Source organism: Notothenia rossii (assembly GCF_949606895.1).
Source record: "Notothenia rossii genome assembly, chromosome: 2".
In the NCBI taxonomy this organism is placed as follows: domain Eukaryota; kingdom Metazoa; phylum Chordata; class Actinopteri; order Perciformes; family Nototheniidae; genus Notothenia; species Notothenia rossii.
Window position 1 is genome coordinate 48,282,304 of NC_136904.1, and position 6,766 is coordinate 48,289,069.

Consider the following 6,766-nt stretch of genomic DNA (forward strand, 5'->3'; position numbering starts at 1 on the left):
GGTGAAACCAAAGAAGAAGCAAAGCATATTATAATCGGTGCGGGTGAAAGGATAGAGAATTTGCAAGTGATGTTAATGAATTTATCTGATATAAAAAATGCATTTGTTTACTTCCAAGAGACCCCTAAACATCTACTTGGGCAATGTGAATTGAACGATAAACCGATCACTTTAAATGAAACGCGGAGAGAAGCAGCAGTGCAAATCGTTAAGTCTATTACCTTGTATGCACTACGACATTAACTTGGTAAGATGTAATATGTTTTTCTGAAAATGGGGTGAATGTTGTGTTTTCAATTAACACTAGAACCGCCAGAGGTCGCTGTATACCTAAAACCGCCAACGGGTAAAATGTACCCGCTATAGATTTTCAAGGTACAATGTTCTTTTATTTATCATACAGAACAGTGAGTTTTGATCGCACAGGGATGAAACTTATACCAATAGAATCTGTGGACTCTCAGCTTTTCATAAGATACGTTGTGCAGATAGCATAAAGTTTAAAATATCGCTAAGAGTGCTGATTTAAATACTTGGTGTTAGACTTGTGTTTTGTTTAGGTACAAATCTCTCTATCTCTCTCTATCGATATATCTGTAATGTTCTGTTCTATGAACATATAATTGTCTACATAAATAGACGAGGCGGACTACTTCTCTCATTCCGAGTGTCCATCTTTCTTCAACCGGCACGTAACCTGCACACATGCATTACGTCCTCAACGTGAGCTCAGTCATCCAAGATCTTGTATTCTCCAAGATGTTACACTATCTATAACTATCTATCTGTCTATCTCTCTCTCTATCCATCTATCAATATATCTATATTTCACTCAGGAGAGACGTGATGTATGGAATACATGTTTATTATCGGGTCACATTATATAAATGAAACATAATGATGACAGTTTATAACAAGTGAATGAAATGGTGTTTGGCGATTAGGCCCAGGTTTTGTAGGATGTCATTCGGGAAGGGAAGAACCGTTTCCGATGAACCCCCCTGGGTCTAGACACTGGTGGTGGTGATAAGTGGTTAGGTCCGGTTGGAAGGGAGAAGGTTGAGCTTGGCCCTGAGTTGGAAGCAGGAGGCGAAGGGGTGGAGGAGGGTTGCGCGTTGACACCTGGAAGACAGCTGATGGAAAAGGGGAGAGCATATATAGAGGGATTAACAGGTGCGATGATTAGGCTTGTGAATGGAGGGAAGTGATAGGTTAGCTGAGGAGTGGGGAGTGGCGCTCCCTATCCTTTAGTGAAGGGAGCGAGTATTGCCATGACGCGCAATACGAAGTGATAGGTCTTCCTGCCTGAACTTGCGCTGAGCTTCATTTCACTCAGGAGAGACGTGATGTATGGAATACATGTTTATTATCGGGTCACATTATATAAATGAAACATAATGATGACAGTTTATAACAAGTGAATGAAATGGTGTTTGGCGATTAGGCCCAGGTTTTGTAGGATGTCATTCGGGAAGGGAAGAAGCGTTTCCGATGAACCCCCAAAAGAAGTGAAGGTATGAAGTACTGAACGTGATGAAATCTTACCTTGTGGGATGCAGTGGAAATCTATGGATGAAAAGAGAGGTTAGTACATGTGGGGATTTAGGCATCCTCCCTGGACGTACAGGGCTTCCTGGACGTACAGGGCATCCTGGACATACAGGGCGTCCTGGACATACAGGGCGTCCCGGACATACGGGGCTTCCCGGACATACGGGGCATCCCGGACGTACGGGGCATCCTGGACATACAGGGCGTCCTGGACATACAGGGCTTCCCGGACGTACGGGGCATCCCGGACGAACGGGGCATCCTGGACGTACAGGGCATCCCGGACGTACGGGGCAACCTGACTTCGCAGGGACACATTTTATACAGACCCGAAGGTTACAACCTGGACGTACAGGGTTAGACATGCAAGGATAAACATGAGCCGCGGGGCGAATATACGTGCTGACATGCTAAGCACCACCACCAGTTATATGGATACGTACCAATTTGAAGGTTGGAGAGACCTTTGGATAGCCAGCACGGCACTGGCGTTCGGACAAATGTAGGATGAGAAGCGGTTGTTGTAGGGAAGAGGAACAATTACCTTGATTGCGGCAGGTTTGCTGCACCTATCCTGAACGAGCCCTGAAATGCTCTTAAGACACCACCACCAGTTATATGCATGTTTACCAGAGGTAAACTGGAGAGATCTTGGATAGCCGGCACGAGCCGATGCCCGGCGAAGAGGGAGATGTAGACAATGTAATGCGGCTGTTGGCTTGAGTACAATGATGCATGAATATCATACCCTGCTTAAGCCATGTGAGCATGAACCAAATATGAGTGCAATATGAGCAGCATGAAATAATATTTGCTTAGGTAAATGCTGAGACATGACCCATGATATAGGCAGGGCTCAACACTAACTTTTAAAAGTGGTTGCCAGGCTGGCAACCAGGCATCCGCTTTTGGTTGCCAACTGAAAATACGGTTGCCCTTTTTGATACCTTATATTTTAAATAATTAAGATGCTATACAGTTATACATCCACTTAATAATGAACATGTGACACGAGAATGTTCAAATGCTTTACAATAGTAATTAACGCATTTATTTGAACCTAAGTGGTAGTAAACTTGTCCACCCTCAATTGCTGGTATACAAAATACCAGTAGTGCTGCTGTTGTCCTGTCTTCGTAGATCCCTCACAAATGAATTGAGCAAGTCACCAGTTTCTTGATCATCCGTTGTCTCCCTTTCAAATGTGGGTTTTCTTGATCTTTGTGCTGACCCCCACCATAGACCCATTGGCCCTTCAGCATGAAGTCTTGGATTGGCCAGACTAATACATTTCTAATGTTAAATAAATGAAAACCATTCATAGTTAAACATTTGATATTAATTATTGATGCTGTAAATTACCTTTAATATGTCTAACTATATTTAAAATGTGTTACCTTTTTATAGAGTGATTATAATTTAAAGCAACCATTTTCTATGGTAAAGTTTCGTTTTGCACTTTTATTTTGTAGTAATAAGATCGGGACTCTTATTTTGAAGGAACTTTTACCGGAAGTGAATAGAAAACATTCCTCTTTGTTTTTCGTTCGGGTTTTACCTTACGCTCCATCAGTTGAATCACTTTGAACATTCATTGGAGAAGTTGAGGTGTTGGCTGAACTTTTATCACAGTCAAGCAACTTATTTTTGCTTCGCCATTTTGTTGTAAAACAAACGCGCGGCGCACCGCGCACGCGAGTAAACGTGCATCGCTTCTGGCTCTGTAATCACGCCAATGCACGTGCAATTTAAGTATCAGGTTCCGACTGGTCACAACAATTAAATATCACTCTTAAAAACGAATATGAACATTTATCTATTTTGGGGTGCACGTTTGCTGTCCTTATTTCTTATGTTAAAAACTGGTTGCCACTGATGGCAACCAAAGTCCAAGAAGTGGTTGACATTTCCAAATGGTTGCCAATGGCAACCGTTACTATCGAGCCCTGGTATAGGACTAGCTTAATTAGCAGTTTAATTACGCCACGGTGAGACGTAGATGCTGATGTGCTGGTTGGGTGATTAGACTGTCTTTTATCATCTTACATGAACATCTCTTTCTCCCTGAAAGAAACCCCCAAAAAACAACGGATGGGCAGCATCCGTGGCTGTGTGAAGCTTGAAACTGCGGTACTTACTGAGCATTGTGACGGGTAGTAGTTACCCGAACTGCATAACTCATGCTGTAACGCGTTACACCCGACACTGCCTGGAACTCACCTTAACCCTAAACTAAAGCAACGATATTCTCTCTTTTTTCCTCTCCTTTTTCTTCTTCTCTTTCTCTTTCTTCTTCTTCGTTCTTCTCTTCTTTTGCTTTTCTCTTTCTTCTTCTTTTCTCCTTCTTTCCTTTCTCTCTTTTCTTTCTTCTCTTTTCTTACCTGTTTTAGCAGTGAGGCGCAGGGAAAGGAGGCGAGCCTGCTGTGCGCTGAACCTGCTAGTAGTGATGTTACGTATTGCGCCGAGGCTTCGGAGCGTGTGTCGAGTAATCCCCAATCTTTTTGTGAAGCATGTATCGAGGCTTGTATCATTTTGGGCCAGTGACGTCATCGATGACAAGCGAACCTCGCTGCCTGTCGATACCACGTGACTGCTTCGGGAAGCGATTCATTTGAACCGTTGAGCCACAACGCTCATAATACCCATGGATGTATAACAAAACCATATTACCCCTCCTGTACCCGGGTCCGCTGGTGACACGATGGAATTAAAAGAGCTCAGACCCTCACTTATATAGAGGTCGGAAAATGTCATAAGTATAAATAGATACAGCATAAATAAATGTAAGAATAAAACATGAATAAGTAAATGAATAAATGCAGATAAGATATATCCAGTGTTTTTTGTTTTGTTTGTTTTTTTGGGTAGATTCAGCGTGTGGGCTGTGGCTCGCTGGAAAGCAGCCGACCCACGACCGCAGGGTTTGCTTATAGAAGCTACAGCTAAATGAGATAATACAGTTAATAAATGTATTCCTGATATGGTTTAGCCTTCTCAGGCTATAACGTGGTTAAGTTTATGAATAATATTAAGGAATACGAATCCCTCTTTGCAATGTTTACCAGCCTCCTATCGGCTTTTCAATCACAATCGTTCAACTGGAATGAAAACAATATTGTTAACATGAAAATAGGATTTTATGTCCGTTGTTTAGAGTTATTCTAAGGCTTTACTCATTGGAAACTCGGTATGAGATAGAGCGCAACTGTTGAGATTTCCAATTTGCCTGTTTTACACGCTTTGACCAACAGGGGTTTATGTTCAAATGAAGCCCATGATGAAGCCTCATGACATGAACCCTTTGCGAACCAATTGCTGGAAAGCTTCAAAGCTTCATAAGGCTTCATCTCGCCATCACTACCTGCTTGCCACCTAAGACGCACTTAGAGACCAGTACTGCTACTGAGCCGGGAGGAGGAGTAGCTTCGATGAGATGTAGCTTGAGCCCTGCCTGCCTGCAAGAGGGGTTGTGGTTGAAGCCGGAAGTGGGTGAAGCTTCGCAAGCGATGAGGGCCCGTTCCGCGTGAAGGCCGGAAGCGCCGCATTTGAGCGGCCCTGATGCCAGTGATGCCCTCTCGAGAGACTGAAGGCGTGTGTCAATTGTTTGCCTGAAGTAGCTCATTTCCATTAAGCCGGAGGAACTTCCGTGGAGCTCAGTATCCTTGTCTTTTTCTTCCGCATCCGGGTTTGCGGGGTGGCCGGCTAGAACCGCTAGCCAACTGGGGAACGCCCCCTGTAGCTTAATCCGCAAGACTGCGGAGTTGATGGATCAATACCCGGAGCTGGGACGAAGCCCTGCTGCTGCTTGCGCGTTGACACCTGGAAGACAGCTGATGGAAAAGGGGAGAGCATATATAGAGGGATTAACAGGTGCGATGATTAGGCTTGTGAATGGAGGGAAGTGATAGGTTAGCTGAGGAGTGGGGAGTGGCGCTCCCTATCCTTTAGTGAAGGGAGCGAGTATTGCCATGACGCGCAATACGAAGTGATAGGTCTTCCTGCCTGAACTTGCGCTGAGCTTCATATCTATCTATCTCTCTCAATATCTCTCTCTATCTATAAGGAACCGCAGAAGACAAAAGGCGTTGCTATAGCAACACGTCATGTTTACGCTGCATTTTCTATGAGGTAAATATTACCCGCTGGCGGATATAGGTATAAATGGCAATTTATTTGGCGATTTTTTCAATCTGACTTCATATTGACAATTGTTAACAACAGAGGGTGCTACATAACACACTTTCAGGAAAAGTCACGGACTGGGAAACTTTAATATGTTATTGAACAAAAGATACATACAATCAAAAAACAGCTGCGGGTAAAATTTACCCGTTGGCGGTTCGAGTGTTAAACAACCAAAACAAATGAAAATGTCTTTTATTTTTGCTTTCATGTATAGTAATAGTATTGTAAACGAAACATTTAAAGTGGTCCTGGAATCTTCATTTTCCGAAACATTCTGTAACATTACCGAAGAAATAAAACAAACACCAAAAGTGTATCATGTGCTCTCATTGTATGCTCTGTTTGTAGATGTAATGCATCTTTGTGTGAAAAACAGCATACACATGAATATTTTGACTGAAGTGAAAAAACTCCATCATGATATTTCCAGTAATCTGGGGAATTCTAAGCTGGAGACGGTCCTGGGGATGTTACAATCAGTATAACTATTGATTTTGTGTGGGAAAAAAAAAAATGTAAATAGGAAATAAATAAAAAAAAGTTTTTACATTTTAAAAACTGTTGTCTTCATTATAGCAAGGGGAGCGTGTCTGATACATGTGTATTAGAGTCCTTCACATGCACTGTTGTCTTCATTATAACAAGGGGAGGGTAACAGGGAAGATGTATGATACAAGTGTATTGAAACGTGCGTATTATACCCCCACAGAAACACAGAAACACAGAAACACAAAAACACAGAAAAACACTGAAACACTGAAACAACACAGAAACACTGGAAAACACAGAAACACTGAAACACAGAAACACAGAAACACCGAAACACCGAGACACAGAACCACAGAGACACAGAAACACAGAAACACAAAAACACAGAAACACAGAAAAAACAGAAACACAGAAACACAGAAACACAAAAACACTGAAACACAGAAACACAAAAACACACAAAATACTGAAACACTGAAACAACACAGAAACACTGAAAAACACAGAAACACTGAAACACCGACACACAGAAACACAGAAA

At 42.5% G+C, this 6,766-nt stretch overlaps 1 long non-coding RNA gene across 1 annotated transcript; it reads right to left on the minus strand.

The window, feature by feature from the left end:
• Positions 1-844: 844 nt before the first annotated feature.
• LOC307030008 lies at positions 845-5,572 on the minus strand. The gene is made up of 2 exons (XR_013805473.1): positions 1,546-5,572; positions 845-1,133 (listed from the first exon to the last, which is right to left on the minus strand). It is a non-coding gene; the product is annotated as an uncharacterized lncRNA (long non-coding RNA).
• Between the last annotated feature and the right edge of the window lie 1,194 nt (positions 5,573-6,766).